This window comes from Neopelma chrysocephalum, unplaced genomic scaffold, assembly GCF_003984885.1.
Source record: "Neopelma chrysocephalum unplaced genomic scaffold, ASM398488v2 Primary Assembly neopelma1_349, whole genome shotgun sequence".
NCBI classification, from domain to species: Eukaryota; Metazoa; Chordata; class Aves; order Passeriformes; family Pipridae; genus Neopelma; species Neopelma chrysocephalum.
In genome coordinates, this window is record NW_020898013.1 from 4,117 (window position 1) to 26,236 (window position 22,120).

The window sequence follows — 22,120 nt, forward strand, 5'->3', positions numbered from 1 at the left end:
CGGTGGTGTTCTCCAAACGCGCCCTGTTGGCTGCCGGGAATCGGTGATGGCGGCGGGGCCTCCCTTTGTCTGTGTGAGCTGGCACGGGGGGGGCGGCGAGAGCGGGGCTCTGGGGATCCCCTCGGGGGCTGCGGGGAGTGCGGCTGTGGGTGGAAAGGCTGGAGGGCTCGGGAGGGTTTAGCACGGGGTTCGGGGGTTCCCCAGGGTCAGAGCGCAGGGCCTTGGAACCCTCTCGGGGGCTGCGGGGCCCGGAGGCCTCCCAGGAACCCGGATGTTGGATCGGTTTCTGAGAAAGTCCCTCGGAAAAAAAATTCTAAACCAGCCAACCAAAGAAAGAACCCTAAAAAAGGAAAAGTGAGGAAAAGGTGAAGGAAAAACTGCAAGGGCCAGGATGATTTGATTGCTTTGCTTCAGTTTTTCCTTGGTCTTCTCCTTCTCAGATTGTTTGCTCCCTTCCTTTACAGAAAGTTCTTCTGCTGGTCTGTGGTTTTGTGGTCCCTTAGGGGCTTTTAGGGGTCCCTGAGGAGGTTTTGGGGGATCTGTGAGGGGGTTTGGTGTCGTGAGGGGACTTAGGGAGGAGGTTGAAGGTCCCTGAAGGGGTTTGGGAATCCCTGAGGGAGTTTTGGAATCTCTGAGGGAATTGGGAGGTCCTGGGGGGCTTGGGGGAGTGTCTTTGAAGGAGTTTTGTGGGTTTCTAGGGGGATTTCAGAAGTCCCAGATGGTTTTGAGGGTGTCTGAGAAGGTTTTTGGGGTCCCTGAAAGGGCCTGGGGGGTCCCAGGTGGGTTTTGCAGGTCACTGAGTGGGTTTAGGGGGTCCTGGGGGGGGATGAGGTCTCTGAGAGGATTTGTGGGGTCCTTGAGGAGGTTTGAACGGGTCCAGAGGTGGCTTTCTGAGGGGATTTCAGGGGTTTTGAGGGGATTTTATTTGGTCTCTCTGTCGGACGACTGACCCCAGGGAAAGGGGATCCCAATTCCCCCCCCTGAACCCCAGAGAGCCCCAAAACTAAGCACACAGAGACTCCACAGTGAGGGGTGCCCGGGGGTCCCCTGAAGCCCAGCAGTGGGGTTCAGGGGGTCCCCCAGCCCCCCAGGGGAGGGGTCCTGTGGGTGCCCCTGAAATTCCGGGGATGGGGAGATGTACCACATCTGGGTAGGGGGATCCCAGTGCCCCCAGTATATCCCAGTGACCCTCAGTATGGCCCAGTAACCCCCTCAGTGACCTCCCACTGCCCCCCCAGTATGGCTCAGTGAGCACCCAGTAACACCCAGTATGGCCCAGTAACCTGCCAGTGTCCCCCCGTGTGTCCTGGTAATCCCCCAGTAACTCCCCAGTCCCTCCCAGTGCCTCCTGGTTCCCCCCCAGTGTGTCCCAGTATCCCCCAGTAATCTCCCAGTGCCCCACAAAGCCCCCCAACTGTCCCCAGTGTGCCCCCAGATGCCCTTGGCCTTTCTGTGAGCGTAGGGGGAGGGTGTTTTCGGTCAGAGTGTCCGGGGGGGGTCCTGGGTGAGATGGAGGGTTGGGACATCAGGGATGGGGTTTGGGGACAGTGGGGATAGTAGGGAGAGGTTTAGGGACAGTGGAATTGGGAGTGTCAAGGGGGGGAACTGGGGACACCAAGAGGGTCTTGGGGACACCAGGGGGGTCTCAGGACTCACCTGCTTGTAGGGAAGCCCCTCCTGTCCCCCTCTAGGCCCCATTAACCACCCCAATGTCCCCCAACCCCCCTTTTTTTTTCTTTAATTCCTTTCCCCCCAGATTCCTTTGACCCCCCAATGCCCCCAAGACCCTTTTAACTCCCCCAAATTCACCCAAAACCCCCAAATCCCCATCCAAGCTCCCCTAGATTCCCCCCAAATCTCCTCCAGCCCCCCCTCAAAGAGGGATCACCTGGCACCCTGGGTCAGGAACACAGTGGGCTGTACTGGGGACACTGGGCTGTACTGGGAGGGCCCTGGGGGGGGGCTCAGGTGTCCCAGGACAACATGGCCCAGCTCCAGGAGAGATCCAGAGAGCAGTGAGGAGGTACTGGTTTGTCCTGATCTGTCCTGGTCTGTCCTGGTCTGTCCTGGTTTGTACCCCCAATCCCCAAAGCCCCTCCCCAGCTCCCCCAGGACCCTCCCGCACCCCAAAGCCCCCCAGGCCCCTGACTTGGTCCTGCTGCCCCTTGAGAATCTGCAGCTCCTGCAGAACCAGGCATTTCATCAGCAAATTTGCAGATGACACCAAGCTGGGGGTGTGTTGATGTGCTGGAAGGCAGGAGGGCTCTGCAGAAGGACCCTATCCACGGGGTGATAGAGATGTCTGTCCATATATTTCTGCAGGGTTAGTGTGTAAATGTGTGGTGTTAGAAAAGCAGGATATGTTTTGGGATGGTTCTAGAAGAAGAAAGAAGCCCAGAGGCCAGTGCAAGCAGGCAGCCCTCAGCTTGCACATCATGTCCCCTCCCTGCAGGTTCCTGTCCTTGAGCCCAGGCCCTGAGGTGAGCCTGAGAACTGGTGCGGAGGTGAGCCCACAGCTGTCCCTGAGGTGAGCCTAAGTGCAAGGGGGTGGGTGTGGAGCGGGGGAGCTGCCGAGTGTGGAGGGCGGAGCGGGGCGATGCCAGAGCTGGGGGACCCCTGGCAGCCTGGAGGGGGGAGCACGGAGAGGGAGGAGCCCCGGGAGCCTGAAATGGGGGGCGTGGAAAAGGGGAAGCCGGGACGGTGGGGACCTCTGGGATCCCTGGGACAACAAAGTGGACAACCTGGAGAGGGGGAATGTCTGGGAATACGGCACCCAGAAGGTGAGAGTCAGAGGAGAAGATACTGTTGGGACCCTCAGCATCCCAGACAGAACAAACCCTCTGAACCCCAGAGGGGAGAGACCAAAGAGGGAGAACTTCTAGGAGAGGTGTTTTGGGCTAATCTTCTTATTTTGGGGTATATTTTTTTAGCTGAATCTCACCTTTTGGCATTTTGAGGGGGCTAGGGTTTTTTGCTTGAATCTTGGTAGTTTGGGTTTTTCTGGGCAGAATCATGGTGTTTTGGAGGTTTTTATGGTCACAGGATGCCCAGTGAGTTCTAGAGATGGACATGGGCAGGAGGAACCCACAAGCCAACACGCTCAGCCCTTGTTTTCCCCCTCCATCAGGATTTGTCCTTCCCAAAGCTTGGGTGGATGGAGGAGGAGACTGCGAGGAAGAGGAAGATGCCTTGGGCCCCCCAGGCAGGTGAGGAGGAAGTCAGTGGCCCTTTGGGCCGGTGTTGTGCTGGCTCTGGGAGCCCAGCATGGCCCCCGGCTGCAGGACAACCCCGCTGCCGCCGCCGTCCTGCCGGGGCCGGAGTTGGGGGATGTCCTTGGCCTTCCCTCTGGGCCGGAGGCAAATCCCCTCCCTGTCCTTCTTGCTTCCTGCCCCAGGCCCCGAGCTGAGGACAGAGAGCCCGGAGGACAAATCCCCCCGACAGACCCTGTTGGGAGAGGCCGTTTTGAAGGGCTCCACGGTGCAGGAAGGCAGCGGGAAGGAAAAGGGCCAGAGATCCCCCCACAGGAGGGGCTCCAAAGCCAACCCAGGGTGCTCTGAGGAGGATAGAGCCAGCCTGTGCCGGGAAGGCGGCCGGAGCTTGAGGCAGAGCTCTGACCTGGTGGTCCCTGAGCAACCTCCCAGCAGGGAGAAGCGCTTCAAGTGCTTGGAATGTGGGAAGAGCTTCAGGCAGAGCGCCCACCTCCTTACCCACCAGCACATCCACACTAGGGAACGGCCGTACAAGTGCTTGGAATGTGGGAAGCGGTTTCACACCAGCTCCAATCTCCTCTTGCATGAGCAGACACACACGGATGAGAGGCCCTTCCGCTGCACTGAATGAGGGAAGAGCTTCAAGCAGAACTCCGCCCTCGTCACCCACCGGCGCATCCACACCGGGGAGAGACCCTACAAGTGTGGGGAGTGTGGGAAGAGCTTCACCGACAGCTCTACCTTGACCAGACACCAACGGACCCACCAGTAAGGGAAGCCCTTGAGTGCCCCAACTGTGGGAAGAGCTTCAGCCGCTGCTTCCACCCCAAATGAAGCCCCTGATGGTGAGGCAACCCCTGGAGTCCAGTGACTGTCAGTCCATCCCTTTCGACCACAAAGGGCCAGTCCCCTTTCCCAGGGCCCAGGGGTAGGTTCTTCCAACAGAACCCTTCTTGGGGGGGATGTGTGGAGATTCCTGCCTTGGCTGGGGACCCCCCAAGGTCAGTCCTGGAGGTTGAGAGCAGAGATCTCCCCATGAGCGTTGGTCTGGGGGAGTTCCATCCATCTCTAGTTAAGAAATATTGCTTTTGTGCCAGCTTTAGTAGAATTGCTTCAACAATTGCTTTAGTGTAGAGCACTGTCCTATCTTATCCTGTACTCCTGGTAGTTTTAGTGTTTCTGTTGTGCAGTAAGGAATTCTGATGAAGATCTTTTGTCTGATCATTTGTAACCCTAAATAATTCCTTTCTATCAATAGATCTGATTTGCCGTCATTAAAACCTGGGGGACCAAAGTGGTTCAGTCACACCTCTGTAATTCCTCTAAACTGAAACTGTTGGCATAATCCAAGGCTGAGATTGGATCCAGCAGCCTCCAGCACCCCATAGGAAGTTGGGAGCTCAGGGGGTGTGGTGGTTTGAAACTCCCAGGAATCCAATTTCTAAATTCTAGCCCTTCTCCCACAATTTGCCCCTGTGAGAGGGTTTAGTGATGGTATAGACTTGATATCTTTTTCACTTCATGTGGAGAGTTTTCAGACAAAACACAACCATTCATTATTGGGGGAAGGGGAAAATATTTACAAAGGTTTATTTACACCCACATATGTATTTAGATTAAATTAAATTTCTCCTTTTCTTCAATAAAAGGCCAATAAGAAAAGAGAAAAGTCTTTCTGTCACTTCTCAGGCCACAGTTCCTTCATTTCAGTTTTCTTGTGGCACCGGTTAGTGTCCTCCATTTTTTCCAAGGCGGCAGATTTAAGTATGGCAGTCAGGATTTTGGTTCTTACTTTATGGAAATTTCAACCCTGAGCCCAAGCCTTCGGTGATTTCCTTGTAGGTCTTCACTCCTCTTGGGTTAGAACATTGAAGGCAGCTTTCAGTTCAGTCTTACCAAAGCTCTTTTGCTCTGTCTCAGCTCACCAGCATGATAGAAGAAACAGCAGCAGCAGCAGCAGAGGTCACCTCCTCCGCATTCCATCCTGGCTCAACTCTCAGGACGACTCTGGGTTTTTCAGCTCCTTTCTCTCTTTCTCTCTAGCTGCTGCTGCATTTTGGGACTCCCTAAGGGTTTGGAAGTCCACCTCTCTTCAGGAAGTCTCTGGGTTTTGGGAAAGTAATACAGTCTTACCCCAAACCAGCTCTGTTGAGTTTTCCTCTGTTTTGTTGCCAGCTCTCCCTCAGGCAGGAACATCTCTGCGTCTCTCAGCCGGCTTCACGTTATCTCACTGCTCCTGGCTATCTTTTTGGCTTTCAGCCACCGCTGTCTCTGTTCAGGGCTGCTCCGCTGCCGCTTTTCAGTGTCTTCTGCTGCTGCTGACAGTAAGGAAACTCCTCCAGCTCTTGATTTGGGGACCTGGTCCAGCTTTGACACTACACTAGGTCTCCCGTAGCCTCAGCTGGGGGCAGGGGGCTCCTGGCCCCCAAAGGGGGCTCACTGGCCCCCAGCTTCCTAGTGGCTCAGATCATGGCTACCTACCTTCTAAAACTACTTCACCACCTTCTCTTCCGTTGCTGTGGGTATGTAATTTCCGTAGGGCACATATGAACATTTGATTGGTCCAGTATTATCAGTAGGGGAAACCATTGCTACCCCAAAGAAAAGGTTTTTCAAACCACCACAAGAGGATAGGCCGTGACATCACAAAGGCACCCATGGAACACGGGTGGGGCTGCACTGTGTGGTGTGAGGTGTTGGTTCTTTGGTCACCAGGGGCTATTCCGGACTGGAGAGGATAGGCTGTGACATCCCAAAGGAGCCTTTGGCACACGGATGGGGTTGAACTGTCCCATGGTGGGGGCTTGGTTCTTTGATTTCCGTGGCTGTGGTGGGGAAAAAAGGTGTTTTTTCCCCCAGGAGTTAAAAAAATGGTAACCCCTGAGGGGGTGGTGTCTCTCCTGATGTTGACCCAATCAGCGCCCCTGCAAAATTCAAACCTATCACACCAGACCGGAAAAGAAGAGGGATGAGGTAGTTGGAGAAGAAGTGGCCATGTTCTGAGAGCACGAGGGGAGAAGGGACAGGAGTCCCGCTGGGGACCATGCCCCTCAGCCCCCCGTCTGGGGTCTTAGAAACTCGGAAACAGTGTTCAACTGGACCGAGGTCTGGGACTGAAAAAGCTGGGAGTTTTTCTCCACTGGGAGTGGGCAGCAGAAGATGGAAAGGCGGCAGCAGAGACAGCACTGAACAGAGGCTATGGCTGAAAGCCAAGAGATAAGAAGCAGCAAAGATGGCCTGCAGCCAAGCAGGAAGACCCAGAGATGTCTAATGGAGAGAGAGAGAGAGAGAGAGAAGTAAGCTCTCCAGAGACAGTTTTGGGGGTAAGAACTGAATCAAAGTCCCCAAAACCCCTCTGAGAGCCCTCCTAGGAGGAGGCGCTGGACTCCTACTTGATGGAAGTCCTAAAATGCAGCATGCAGCAGAGAGAGAGAGAGGAGCTAAGAAGCTCAGCCGTCCTGGAAACTGGAGCGGGACGGCTGGACGGAATGCGGAGGAGGGCCTTGCCCCCCCCGCTGCTGCTGCCAGGCTGGCAGCTGAGACAGAGCAAAGGAGCTCTGTGTGGTTGTTTGAAACTCCCAAAGGATCCAGTTTTTAAGTTCAAGCCCCCCTCCCACAATATGCCCCTGTGAGAGGTTTAGTGATGGTATGGACTTGATATTTTTTCACTTCATGTGGAGAGTTTTCAGACTAAACACAAGCATTCGTTATTGGGGGAAGGGAAAAAATATTTACAAAGGTTTATTTACACACACCTATATATATTTACATTGAGTTAAATTCCTCTTTTCCTTCAATAAAAGTCCAATAAGAAAAGAGAAAAGTCTTTCTGTCACTGCATAGGCCACAGTTCCTTTGGTTCAGTTTTCTTGTGGCACCGGTTAGTGTCCTCCATTTTTTCCAAGGCAGCAGATTTAAGTATGGCAGTCAAGATTTTGGTTCATACTTTATGGAAATTTCAACCCCGAGCCTTCGGGGGATTTCCTTGTACATCTGCACTCCTCTTGGGTTAGAACATTGAAGGCAGCTTTCAGTTCAGTCTTACCAAAACTCTTTTGCTCTGTCTCAGCTCGCCAGCATGATAGAAGCAGCAGCAGCAGAGGGCACGGGCAACTCCCCCACATTCTGTCCTGGCTCAGCTCTCAGGATGACTCTGGGTTTTTCAGCTCTTTTCTCCCTCTCTCTGGCTGCTGCTGCATTTTGGGACTCCCTAAGAGTTTGGAAGTCCACCCCTCCTCTTCAGGAAATCTCTGGGTTTTGGGAAAGTAATACAGTCTTAGCCCAAACCAGCTCTGTTGAGTTTTCCTCTGTTTTGTTGCCAGCTCTCCCTCCTGCAGGAACATCTCTGCGTCTTTCAGCCGGCTTCATGTTGTCTTGTTGCTACTGGCTATCTTTCTGGCTTTCAGCCATCGCTGTCTCTGTTCAGGACTGCTCTGCTGCCGCTTTTCAATGTCTTCTGCTGCTGCTGACAGTAAGGAAACTCTTCTAACTCTTGATTACGGGACCTGGTCCAGCTTTGACACTATACCGGGTCTCCTGTAGCATCAACTGGGGGCTGGGGGCCCTTGCCCCCCAGAGGGGCTCACTGGCCCCCTGCTTCCTCCTGGCTCAGATCATGGCTAACTACCTTCAAAACTACTTCACCACCTTCTCTTCCGTTTTCTGTGGGTATGTAATTTCCGTAAGGGCGCACGTGGACTATTGATTGGTCCAGTATTATCAGTGGGGCGAAACATTACTACTACAGAAAAAAGGTTTTTCAAACCACCACATTCACCTGTAATTCTGTCCAGGTAATAAATCCTTCCACTCATTACAGCACACTCAAAAGCACCCTGCTATTTAATTTAAATGGAAAAATGGCCCAAAGTGTCTAAAACATTTACTTTTGCTAATGCAAAGTGCTGGCATTTTACTTCCTCCCTGATAAGCCAGTGCCAACGGACCTGATTATTCTTTTCTTATTCAAAGCATATCAGTAGTTCCAAAGCACCCTCAATCTTATCAGGTGTCTGAACAGCACAGTTACTGAAAACAGTTTGTACTGCTCCTCTCTCTTTCTGCCAGGCTATCAGATAAACCCAGCTAACTCTCTGTATTTACACACAATCAAACATAAGCTGTGCCTTCAACCCACTGTAGCCTGTTTCTGGCATGTTACAGGTTTTCTGCTTGACATTAGTTGTACCCAAAACAGCAGCAGTGAATTAGCTTAGAACAAAAATATAGTCACTCCATAGCACGGAACACAAAAGGGACACAGGATAGGAAACAAAAAAGAGAAACATTTTGTGAAGTAAGAATGATCACTCTCATCTCAGTAGTTCACAGGTGCTTCTTGAAAAAGAGCATGGAAGCAGTAGGATTCAAATGCATTCAAAACAGACCTGACACAGGCCTCAAGAGTAGAAAAATAATTAATTTTTTTGTTTATTTTATTCTCCTGTCCTGTAGGAACTGTCTCTGATTTGCAAGGGGTGAGAAAGTGAAAGAAAGGAAAATGGTTACAGCGTCTGAAAGCGTTTAAATGCCTTTACAGTTTTTGTCAGTAACAAGACTTTTTTTCATGATCCAACCTTCATTTGGCACTAAAAGACCCCCACAAAAACAAACCAAAAAAACAGTCTCCCCCAAACAAGCCTCTCAGCAACTCTCCTTTTCATTCAGTGTCTCGGATACAGAATTTTCAGTGCTGACTACTGAGGAATAACACAAGATAAACTTCTTCAGAAAGGCCACGGCTTTGAAGATTTTGCTTCCTGCACAGCCCTAGGGAATAGGCACAGCATCTCCCTTCCTCCTTCTCAGGATGACAGGATATCCTCGGGATGAGCCCAGTGTTGGAAGAGTTAAACATTAACCTGGCTGTGCCCTGGGCACTCTCAGTTGGCTAAATGAAAAGTTCTGGCACACCAGGAGAAATCCTGAGTTGCAGCTCTTTGATGAAGTACAGCCTTCTTCAGAAGCTGAAGCTCCAGCCCCTGAGTGGAGGCTCCTTCCCACCACCCCCTCCCACTGACAGTCCCCCTGAGCAATAAAATATCAACTTAAACATAAAAGGACAGTGGCATTCATCCTCCACAAAGACAGGACAAAATCCTGCACCCAATTTGATAAGAGAAAAAAAATTTAAAAGTAAATAAAGAATACACAGAAAATTGCTTGATCCTTTGTTACGTTTCCAAGATATGGAGAATTACACAAACTGCCAGTAGCAGAGTGCTCAGAGTACATAAAGGAGTGTGATTTCACCATTTTGTTAAATGTTGTTTTTACAAGATTTTCATGTGTTGTATTTCTTTAAAAATAATCACGTGTGAGATTGAAAAAAGTGTTTCTTTCAAAAACAACTCTAGAAACCAACCCAGAAATAGGGGGAGAGGGGTGAAAGAGCAGCAATAACACGTACAGGAATGGTCTGAATAAATCAAGTCACCTCCTGCCCACCCATCCTGGCACCTGATGGGAAGGAATTTTGGAAATGCTTAGGAACAAGCTAGCACTACATTTTAGATATGACTTTTTCATCTCTACATCTACAGGACTTTAAATTGTTTCATGTCTAGCTGGCTTGGAGGGGGGAGCGCACACACGCAACTGGCTTATAATTTTTTAATTATTTTCACCATTTTTAATTTTTATTTCCATTTTGTTTGTTTGTTTTTCTAGGGTTTTATTTCTGAGGACATTCAAAACAAGAGACAGCAACTCCACATCATCTTCTCATTCTAACTTGCCACAGCCATCAATCTCTGATCACACCCATTAGAATCTCACTGGAGCCAACATGACATTTTGCGACAGCTCGACCAGTTGTTTAAGGAAAGAGTGTGTGATGGAGCAAAGCTAAATGGACACATCTGGGATACTTCTGACACTCCTCAGCAGGGCTAATATTGATTTGTTTTCTTTGGCTAGGTAAGTGCTGCCAAAACACATTACCTAGGGTATGTAGTTCCAATCCAAATGATGAAAAGGAGATGTGCAGGTTTTTTTCCACTTACAGCAACATGAAAAGACACAGAGGAGGAAGAGACATCCATGCTAAGCTACAGAGTAATAACCTCAAAAACCTCAAATCACTTTATCTTAAAGTTTGGTTTCAGAACAAAACTCTTGAAGAGAATCTTACGCCCTCCCATATAAAGACAGCAGCTCAAAGCTGCAAAGAGTTTTACTCAGGGAAAGGGAATATAATTTTTAATGTATGGTAAAAGGATATATTTGGACTATTCTCAAATGCAAAGGGGTAGCTAATTATATTTCAGCAGGTTATCATATAAATAAATGTGCACAATTCTGTACAAGGACACTCTAAATGGCTCGATTAGACCGAGAACAAGGACCTTCTATTTCATACACCCTGATATACTAACTTACCACAGGACATGGCCATCCTTCTCCAATTTCAGATTTAAGGTCTGTGTTAGGGTCACAAAAAGTAAGAAATTTTTGTTTTGTTCTGCCTCATAAATTATTTTGATCTAAATCCACAAAATTCATCAAGATTTCATACAAATTCAGAATGGTGACCCACGGTAAAAATCAGACATTCAGCAGTATAGAAAAACAGCACATGCTCATCTTACACTGTGTGAAAGTACCTACATTGCTCTAATTTTAATTAGAATGTTAATATATGTTTCTCCTAGCAAGTACAGGAAGCTGAAGTGAAAAAATTAATTTTATTTCAATTTTAAAAGAATTGGGAATCGATGCTCTGATTAAAAGGCTACTCTACTTAAAACAGGAAAATACTTGGAAATTAGACAAGATTCCCTTTAATGCAAACCTGCTATATTAAGGAATAGCAAAGAGAAAAGCCCCTCTTTGTTTGAAGGAAATAAGAATTAGTTGAAAAAACATTACAAATGTTACGTAAACAAACCCCAGAGATTTAGAGCTCCTGTAACACAGCAAATCCATAAATTGTTTCAGAAGACACACATGTCAAAAGGCAGCAATCTACCATTCTAGAAAAGGTACACTCCAAAGTGCTGCTGAAAAGACAGTACCAAGTCATTTAAAATATAATGAAGGAATACTCTCTAAAATAGCAGGATACAATTCAGTTTCATATTTTTCTTTAATGGTTCACAGGATTTTTACTCCTTGACAAACAAACCATAACAAAATCAAAAAAACAAAATCCCCACAACTATAGGACTTTTGGAGAGGACTAAGGACCATTAAAATTGAATGTGTATTTTATATTTTTGCCTGAGGACATCATAATGCATATTAACAACCATATGTAGGAGTCATCCCCGCCTAAAATAATTATATTCTTTAGGTGTAAATACAGCCAAGAAGATGTGTAGCTGAAAAAACAGTTCTCCATTTGACAGCCCAAACTTACAGGAATATGAATAAATATTATTATTTTCATTTACTTAGAATGAGAAAATCTTAAAACAAAAAATACAATATCTTTTAAAAGCAAAACTGTGAGTACAATACAAAACCTGCTGATTACATGGAGAATCTGATATAAAATCAGGTGCAAACACTCTACATTGCTGGCCAGTTCTCTTCTCATGGATTAAAAAAAAAACAAACAAAATAAAACACATAAAAGCAGCTGGATTTTGACAAGCAACCACAGAGAGGGAAGTTATACATTTCTGCATATATATACTTACTGTTTACGTGTCTGTGTGCACACACACAACAATAGAGTGCACTGCCCAAACTGCCTAAGGAATACACTCCATGCCTGTAACACACACACGGGCACAGATAGAAACGTACTGGAACACAAAACTGCCTGTGCACAGACAGAGGATTGCACAGAAAATGCAAATATAGAAAACAAACCCACACACAGACGTGCTGCTACAGATCTGACTGTGCACGTGTGTAAAAGAGATAAAAACTGAACAAACTGGCCCGGCACAATCACAGATCTCCTCTAGAGAGCTCGGCAGCGTGAGGATCATATGCACTTGGAACAGATCAACATTTTATTGTTTCTTCCCTCCAGGAATTTCCTGTGAAAAAGAATTCATAGCAAAGCTTATCTTATAGACAGAGGCTACTCTGGGCTTCAACAGGAGCAAGAATTCCTTCCAGATTGTTTTTCCCATTTATCCAATGGTTTTCAATTTTTCTAAGCAAAAAAATAATTATTTGATCTACTTCCTTGAAAGGTTCAAATAAGCATTTTTTTCATTCCTACTTACACTTTCACAGAGGTGCAAGCAACCTCCCAGTAGGTCAAGGGTCAGTCCTTTAAAAACTGTTCTGTAAAATGAATGATCACGTCACTTATTCATGAATAATTTATATTTTTATACCATAATTTTTCTATCTTAACTTTGCTCTGTAACATATAGAAATAGCAGCATAACATTTGGACTGACATAGCTGTGAGAACAGACACCTACTTTTTAACTACTCTAAGCAAAGTAGGCTTCAAGTATTGATAAATATGATCATAGACAAGTTACCTTCTCTATTTGATGAATAGCACCAAGGATTTGAAACTAATTGCAAAAGTAGGGCTGGCTGATGACGTGGCCCTTATCTTTTCTCAGCAGTGCAAGCACAAGTATTTTTCTGCTGGCTCAATAGTTTTAAATGCCCAAAGTGCCATTAACTAAGTTGAAATCTGATTAAAATATGAACTTCAAAATATTCACAACAGCTAATGCAGCTACACACAGACACACACACAAAAAAAATTCTTATCTCTTTTCTTACCATTAAGCATGTGTTTTGAAAAATAATAATTAAATAAATTGTTCCCCACAGATTCTGCCAGTTGTTTTGCTTCCCATCAGCATCTTTGAAACCAGTTTGTTAAGACAATAGTTATTCTTTATTATGGAACTATGGGGATGATACCCTTCTACCTGCCTCAGTCTAAAATGAAATTTGTGGGAAATGTTAAAGCTGAAGGACTATTAGAAAAGGATAGCATACCTTAGGAAAAAACAGGTAAAAAAGTATGGAAAAAATGATCAGCCATTTCAAAGAATTCACAGATATCCACAAGGGCTTTGCTAATTACACAGGTTAATTACTGCTGAAACGCACCAGGCTCGGTCAATAAAGGAGCACAACCATAAACACATTAAAATGAGCACCCAAGCACTAAAAGAGGTCCCTCAGTCCACCCCTTTCCTCCCTTTACAAATGAAAGACACTTCTAAAAAATTCCTCAACAATTAGAAGCTGTGCCAAAATATTTTAAAGAGTGAAACTGACACAAACTGTTTTAAGTTCAGCACAGAATCCCCCTGCACACACACAAACACACAGGCATGTGAATCTACGCACACACTCCTGTCCATCCCTGCACAGACATAACCCAGACAGACTCGCAGGGTAACTCCACACACCATTCCCACATCACAACATGAGAACGGTTAGAAAAACATAAGATATGTACACCAACCATCACTGCACTGAAGCATTCACAGGATGTGACACCTGTGTCCACTTTTGAAATGTTACAGCCATTCTACACAACCTTTATTTCTTGTCAGCTGAGAATTCTATCAGCTGCATTCTAAGATGAAACTGTACGCACGTGAACAGCTGAATCTGTTCCATATTTAAACGCTGCTGCACATTTTTAAATGGAAAAAGTAGGGAAACTGCTAAGTGTTCAAATGAATGAAACACAGTGAGCCACAAAGTGGCCCACCCCGCGCACTTGGCACGGGTGCGCTCCGGGTGCGGCGGCAGCGGGTGGGGACCAAAAGCTCACCCGTGCCTGATCAAGGGCTCAAAGCCCCGCCCAGAGCTCATGAATATGCAGCAGGGCGGGACATTTGCATCCCCCAGGACGGCCCATTGGTGGGGCGGTGGCCAATCAGGCGCAAGGGGCGCTGGGGCAGAAGGCAGAGGGTGGACGCTGGGCAGCAACTTGGAACAAAGCCTTGGAAATCTTTTATCCATACACGGGATGACTGGAACCATCACTTACATCAGGGTTATCTCTACGTGCTGTCTTCATGTTGTCTGACAGCTAATGCATGGTTTTTAAAACAACAGTTTAAAGGGGTTGCACTTTTTAAAGGTGCAAGGAACACTCAATTTCACCCTCACAGTTGAATAAATAACACTCCAATAAATACTGACATCAGAAAAGCATCTATTTAAAGTCCTGAAAACCAGAAATGGGACTTTCCACATGGGTGTCCTGTCATCCAGAACTACAGGGGAAGAATTCAATAGAATATAATATTCTCTCCAAGATCCAGGTGAGATTCTCTATCTTCTAACATTTCACTGACCTAGGAAGCAAGAATTTGGCCCAGAATTAATACCGGAGAAAAATTAGACCAGTGAAACATCCTGAGCTCAGGAGAACCTGACTCTGCTGGGGAATCAGAGCTTTCACCCTGGGAAATGAACTGCTCTGAAACAGTGGGAAGAAACCAGGAACAAAGGCTGAGTTCAAATGCTCAAGAGTAAACAACTCCTTCCTCACCAAAAGGTCTGAGCTACCCTTAAATCATCTCTAGACATCCATGGAAATAAAACAGCCTGACCCTGAACCCAAGGGAAACAAAGACAAATTCCATGGCTTTAGCTGGAGCAATATAGGGGGGAAGATGTGTCACTCTGCTATGACATCACATGCTCCATGTGACATCACATCCTTCCTGTGACATCACATCTCCTCTATGATGTCACATCCATCATATGACATCACATCTCTCCTGTGATATCATATCATCTCTGTGAAGTCAGGTGATATCATCCCCTGCTCCCCTCTGACATCACATCCTCCCTGTGACATCACATCTCCCCTATGACATCACATCCATCATATGACATCACACCTCTCCTGTGATATCATATCATCCCTGAGACATCACAGCTCCCCTGTGACATCACATCCTCCCCTTTAACATCACAACTGTCCTGTGATATGACATCCTTGTTGTGACATCAAGGCTCCTCTATGACGTCACATCCATCATATGACATCACATCTCTCCTGTGATATCATATCATCCCTGCGACATCACATCCTCCCCGTGACATCACAGCTCGCCTGTGAAAATACATCCTCGCCTATGGCGTCACAACCCTCATATGACATTACATCGTACCTGTGATATCACACCTCCCCATGACATCACATCATCCCCTGTGACATCACATCTCTGCTATGATGCCACATCCATCATATGACATCACATCTCTGCTGTGATATCATATCATCTCTGTGACATCACACCTCCCCTGTGACACCACAGCTCCCCTATGATTTCACAACCATAACATCACATCTCCCCTGTGACATCATATCTCCCCTGTTACATCACATCCTTCCTGTGACATCACATCTCTCCTGTGACATCACATCTCCCCTATGAAACACACCCTTCCTGTGACATCGCATATCCCCGATGATGTCACATCCATCATATGACATCACATCCTTCCTGTGACATCACATCTCCCCTATGAAATCACATCCATCATATGACATCACATCTCTCCTGTGATATCATATCAGCCCTGTGACATCCCGTGCTCGCGTGTGACATCACCTCCTCCCTGTGATACCACACCTCCCCTGTGACATCACATCCTTGTTGTGACATCAAGGCTCCTCTATGACATCACATCCATCATATGATGTCACATCTACCCTGTGACATCACATCCACTGACATCCAGATCCATCACAAGGTTGGGTGTGTGTGAGACAGGCAGAACCACAAATGCCTGCACAGCCCAGAGCAGTCAGTGTGGTGCTGTGCTTGCTCCTGCAGAGACCCCCAGGGAACAAACCCAGCGAGTAGGTTGGGGGCAGGGGGGGTGTCCCTAAGGAGGACACTTGCCTTATTATTGCTTATTATTTGTAATATCTTATAGATCTATCATACAACACCTAAGGATGGATTCTACAGAATATGTGCCAGATATATTTGTGTTGGGTCTGGCTGAGCTGCAGTTCAGTTCCCCACAGCAGCCCTCCCAGGGCTGTGCTTGGCATTGGCAGCTGGAAGGGTGTTGAGAACACACCAGTGTTTTGGCCACTGCTGAGCACAGCACCAACACTGGGACATTCCTTCCTTAGCTGAGGGCAAGGGAGGGGACCCAAGTAGGCCAGCTGAGCCCAACTGACCAAAGGGATGTTCCAGGCCATGTGAGGTCAGCTCAGCTCTAAAAGCTGAGGCACGGAGCAGGAGGGGGGCATTCATTGTCTAATGGCTGCCTGCTGAGGATCCGTCCCGTAGACCCAAGCCCTGCTCCTCAGGAGTGGCCGACCATGGCTGCTCATGGGAAGCAGAGAATAAACCCTGCTATCTTTGGCTTTAAATAAACTGTCTTATCTCAACCCACCAGTTGTTATTTTTTTCCACCTTATTCTCTCCCCTGTCCTGCTGGGAAGGGGAGTGATAGAGCGGCTGGGTGGGCACCGGATGTCCAGCCAAAGTCAACTCACCACACACCTGAACACTTCCAGAGACTCCACCACCTCCCTGGGCTACTTGTTCCAGTGCCTGAACACTCCCTCAGTGGAAAAGGGTTTTTTTCATGTCTAATCTGAGCCTCACCCGACGCAACTTAAGGCCGTTTCCTCCCTTCCTGTCACTAAAGGCTTTGCAGAAGAGACCAACCCCCACCCCACTAAAACCTCCTTTCAGGTCATTGTAGAGAACCCCACTAGTGACCGGCCCCACCTGGATTTCCTTCGATTCCCCACCAGTCCTTGGGCCATCAGCCAGTTTGTCACCAAGCAAACAGTTTCCCCGGGCAAGCCATGAGCAGCCAGTTTGTGCAGGAGATGCTGGGGGAGATGGTGCCAAAGGGTTGTGAAACTGCAGGGTCTCCTGGAACCCAAGGATTCCTGGAACACTGCAGAGCTCACGGAACCAAGGGGCCACTGTCCCACTGCAGCTACATAGGAAGAACAAGGGACCCTGGGACAATGGGAAATCACTGAGAATCCAAAGGGCATTTTGGGACTGCAGGGCCTCATGGAACTAAAGGAACCTTTGGAGACTGTGGAAGCTCATGGAATCAAGGGTCCATTGGGACATGTGGGGCCTCCTAGACGCAAAGGAACCCTGAGAATTTTTGTGGGAACAAGTTAAGGCAGGAGCTGCTGCATTCAGTTAATCAGGATCCAAAAGGAGTGTTTTGGCCTTGACTGGTGTTTTCCATCAAGAGAGTGCTGTTTGCCAAAGTGGAAAACCACTTGGAACGCTCTGCATGGTAACCTGTATTTTTCTCTGGTGGTTGAACACAGCCAGCACGAGTGGAGGAGAATGTGTGGGATCAGGGCACTGCTTTGGGGCAATGTTGGGAATTCTGGCAGACTAAAAGACAAACACTGGGTGCTGCTCACGAGAGAAGAGGAATAAAAGGAGACACGGAAAAGTGTTGGAGGGAAAGTCCCGCAATGGAACTGTGTGTGCAGCCTCATTTTCTCCTTCAGTGCCCACAGGAAAGGGGGCAAAAAGTGGGGATTGGGAGTCCAAAACTGTTCAGTAGGAAATTGGGGACTGAGGGGACAGTGGGAAAGTGGGAGGAACAGGGAGAAGGGCAGGAAAGGGAGTGTGGTCTGGTGGGTCCAACGGTCCCATGGGGGTCTTTGGACACTGGGGAGTAGGGAAAGGGGGGTGGCCCCTCTGAGCTCCCAACTTCCTGTGGGGTGCTGGGAGCTGCTGGATCCAATCCCAGCCTTGGATTATGCCAACAGTTTCAGTTTAGAGGAATTACAGAAGTGTGACTGAACCACTTTTGTCCCCCAGGTTTTAATGATGGCAAATCAGATCTATTGATAGAAATTAATTTATTTAGGGTTACAAATGATCAGACAAAAGATCTTCATCAGAATTATTTACTCCACAATAGAAACACTAAAACTAACAGTACAGAATAGGATAGGACAGTGCTCTACACTAAAGCAATTGTTGAAGCAATTCTACTCAAGCTGGCACAAAAGCAATAATTCTTAATTAGAGATGGATGGAACTCCCCCAGACCAAGGCTTGTGGGGAGATCTCTGCTCTCAACCTCCAGGAGCGACCTTGGGGGGGTCCCCAGCCAAGGCAGGAATCTCCACACACCCCCAAGAAGGGTTCTGTTGGCAGAACCTACCCCTGGGAAAGGGGACTGGCCCTTTGTGGTCGAAAGGGATGGACTGACAGTCACTGGACTCCAGGGGTTGCCTCACCATCAGGGGCTTCATTCGGGGTGGAAGCAGCGGTCGAAGCTCTTCCCGCAGTCGGGGCACTTGTAAGGCTTTCCCTTACTGGTGGGTCCGTTGGTGTTTGGTCAAGTCAGAGCTGTGGGGGAAGCTCTTCCCACACTCCCCACACTTGTAGGGCCTCTCCCCTGTGTGGATGCGCCGGTGGGTGACGAGGTGGGAGTTTTGGTTGAAGCCCTTCCCGCAGTCGGTGCAGCGGAAGGGCCTCTCATCTGTGTGCGTCCGCTCACGCGTGAGGAGATCTGAGGTGGTCCTAAACCTCTTCCCACATTCCAAGTACTTGTAGGGCTGTTCTCCAGTGTGGATGCGTTGGTGACTGAGGAGGTTGGAGCTGTCACTGCAGCTCTTCCCACATTCTCCACACTTGTACGGCCTCTCCCCAGTGTGGATGCGTTGGTGGGTGCGGAGTCTGGAGCTCCGGCTGAAGCTCTTTCCACATTTCCCACACGTGTAGGGCCGTTCCCCAGTGTGGATGCGTTGGTGGGTGAGGAGGTCAGCGCTCTTCCTGAAGGTCTTCCCATATTCCTCACACCTGCAGGGACTTTCCCCTGTGTGGATATGCTGGTGCCGGATCAGGTTGGAGCTCTTCCTGAAGCTCTTCTCACATTCCCCACACCTGTAGGGACGTTCCCCAGTGTGGATGTGCTGTTGGCTGAGGAGTTGGGTGCTCTTCCTGAAAGTCTTCCCGCATTCCAAGCACCGGAAGGGCTTCTCCCTGCTGGGAGGCTGCTCAGGGAACATCAGCTCAGAGCTCCGCCTCAAGCTCCGGCTGCCTTCCCAGCACAGGCTGGCTCTTTCCTCCTCAGAGCACCCTGGGCTGGCTTTGAAACCCCTCCTGTGGGGGGATCTCTGGGCCTTTTCCTCCCCACTGCCTTCCTGTGCCATGGAGCCCTTCAAAACAGCCTCTCCCACCAGGTTCTGCCAGGGGGATTTGTCCTCCGGGCTCTCTGTCCTCAGCTCGGGGCCTGGGGCAGGAAGCAAGAAGGACAGGGAGGGGATTTGCCTCCGGCCCACAGGGAAGGCCAAGGACATCCCCCCAACTCCGGCCCCGGCAGGACGGCGGCAGCAGCAGGGTTGTCCTGCAGCCGGGGCCATGCTCGGCTGCCAGAGCCAGCACAACACCGGCCCAAAGGGCCACTGACTTCCTCCTCACCTGCCTGGGGGGCCCGTGGCATCTTCCTCTTCCTCGCAGCCTCCTCCTTCATCTGCCCAAGCTTTGGGAAGGACAAATCCTGATGGGAGGGAAACAAGGGCTGAGTGTGTTGGCTTGGGGGTTCCTCCTGCCCAAGTCCATCTCTAGAACTCACCGGGCATCCTGTGACCATAAAAATCTCCGAAACACCAAGATTCAGCCCAGAAAAAAACCAAACCTCTGAGATTCAGGCATAAACCCCCTCAAAAATAGCGACAAGACCCTCGCCCACCCAAACTGCAAAAAGCTGATATTCAGCTAAAAAACTGCTCCAGAATATGAAAGTTAAACCAAAGAAATTCTCCCAGGAGTTACCCCTCTCTGGTCTCTCCCCTCTGGGGTTGGGAACAGCTAACCTTTCTGAGATGCTGGGGGTCCCACTTAGGGATGCTGGGACTCTTGGGGGTCCCAAGGGTTCCTTCTGCTCTGACTCTCGCTTTTGGGGTGCTGCGTTCCCAGACATTCCCCCTCTCCAGATTCTCCAATTCATTGTCCCGAGGATCCCAGGGGTCACCATTGTCCAGGCTACCCCTTCTCCACGCTCCCCGTTTCAGGCTCCCAAGGGTCCCAGGGCTCCTCGCTCTCCGTGCTCCCCCCTCCAGGCTGCTGGGGGTCCCCCAGCTGCGGCATTGCCCCGCTCCGCCCTCCACACTCAGCAGCTTCCAGGCTCCACACCCACCCCCGGCACTCCCAGGGGGCCCCAAAACCGCTGTGTCCCCCCCGCCGGCACCAGGCTGACAATGGAGCCGGCGGGGCCTGACCTAGTAACACCAACCCCCACCGCGGGGGATGACTCGCATCCCCCCGCCCACCGCCAGGGCTCTGCCCCCAACCCAGCCCGGCACCCCCAAAAACCACCTCCCACCCACCCCCAAGAGCCCCCAGGGGTGGAGCAGGAACAGGAACAGCAGGAGAACAATCGCCCCCACATCCCATAGGTGCCCAGGAAAGGGGAACTCATCCCAAATATCCTGGAGGGAGCGCAGGGGGTCAGGACATACTCGGGCGGCCAGCACAGATTTCCCTGCAAAGTCTGCAGTGAGTCAAGCTCTGCAGAGGAGATTGTGCACCATGGATGGGATTGCAGAGGGTCCCTCAGCTCCCCAGCATGAATCAGCAACAAAAAAGTCCCCCCTGAAGATTTCAGGGGAAGTGTCCCGTAGGGAGGGGACAGTGTCACCCCACCAGGGCAAGGCTGGCAAGTGTGAGGCTGCTCCAAGGGTCTGCAAGAGGCCTCGTGATCTGCTCGGCCCCAGCACTGGCTGGTCCCAACACCCCCGGCTGCCCCCGGCCCTGGGCAGCTCTGCTGCCACAGGCTGTGCCCTCACCGTGGCCCTGCAATGGCCCTGCCTGTCCCTCACCTGTGGCCCTGCCCGTGGCCCTGTCCCTTGGCTCTCTCACTGCTAGCTGAGTGTGGGGCATACAGCTTGGGGGTCCCTCCCAAGACCTCTGGGCAGCCGGCATTGGCTGGGGGGATGTGAGGGCTGGGCCTGCTCAGCACAGCCCCGGCCTCGTGCCCAGCGCCTCTTTCCTGCCCCACACAAGAGCTTTCCGGCCCCCCCAGGGCTCCCCTGCTGCTGCCTCTGCTCCTGGCCCTGCCTTTGCTGCTCCCTTGGCTGGGGCAGCGGCTGCAGGGGGGGATGGCAGCAGCTTCAGCTCCACGGCAGTTCCTGGGGGGAGTTCAGCCTGGGGGGGACAGGCAGGGACCTGATGGGGATGGACAGGGGCCCAGCAGGGACAGCCAGGGCAGGCAGGGGAAGGCACAGGGACAACCTGGCCCCCCACACTGCCAGGCCTGTCTCTGCTCCTCCTTGCAGGCTCCGTGGCCAGGCACAGTTTGTGCTCCTGGGTGCCCACCATCTCAGCACTTGGAGCCACTCAAATCAGCGCCCGCAGCTCTGCAGCAAAGCCCCAGCTCACCTGGCACACAGGTGATGGAGACAGCACCTTCTCGGGGATGGGCACTCACAGCTTTGTTTCTTCCCCACCACGGGGTTCTCCTTCCTCAGCAGCACGTCTGCCTTGCACTTATTCTCAGGCTCACCTCAGGGACAGCTCTGGGCTCACCTCCGCACCACTTCTCAGGCTCACCTCAGGGCCTGGGCTCAAGGACAGGAACCTGCAGGGAGGGGACATGATGTGCAAGCTGAGGGCTGCCTGCTTGCACTGGCCTCTGGGCTTCCTTCTCCTTCTACAACCAGCCCAGAACTTAGTCTGCTTTTCTAACATCACACATTTACACACTAACCTTGGAGATATATATGGACAGACATCTCTATCACTCTGGGGATAGAGCCTCAAGCATGTGCTGCCATAGGAACGGGAATCAGAATTAGCCACGCTGGAAAAGACCTCCCAAATCATCAAGTCCAACCCTTGATCCAACCCCACCGTGCTTCCCAGACCATGGCACTGATGCCACATCCACTCTCACCTTCAACACCTCCAGGGATGCTGACTCCACCCCCTCCCTGCCCAGCCCATTCCAAGGCCTGATTACTCTCTCAGATAAAAATTGCTTCCTAATATCCAACC

At 50.0% G+C, this 22,120-nt stretch overlaps 1 pseudogene; it reads right to left on the minus strand.

Moving 5' to 3' along the window:
• Positions 1 to 18,435: 18,435 nt before the first annotated feature.
• The window catches only part of LOC113978677, an 84,813-nt pseudogene continuing 81,128 nt past the window's right edge, over positions 18,436 to 22,120 (minus strand).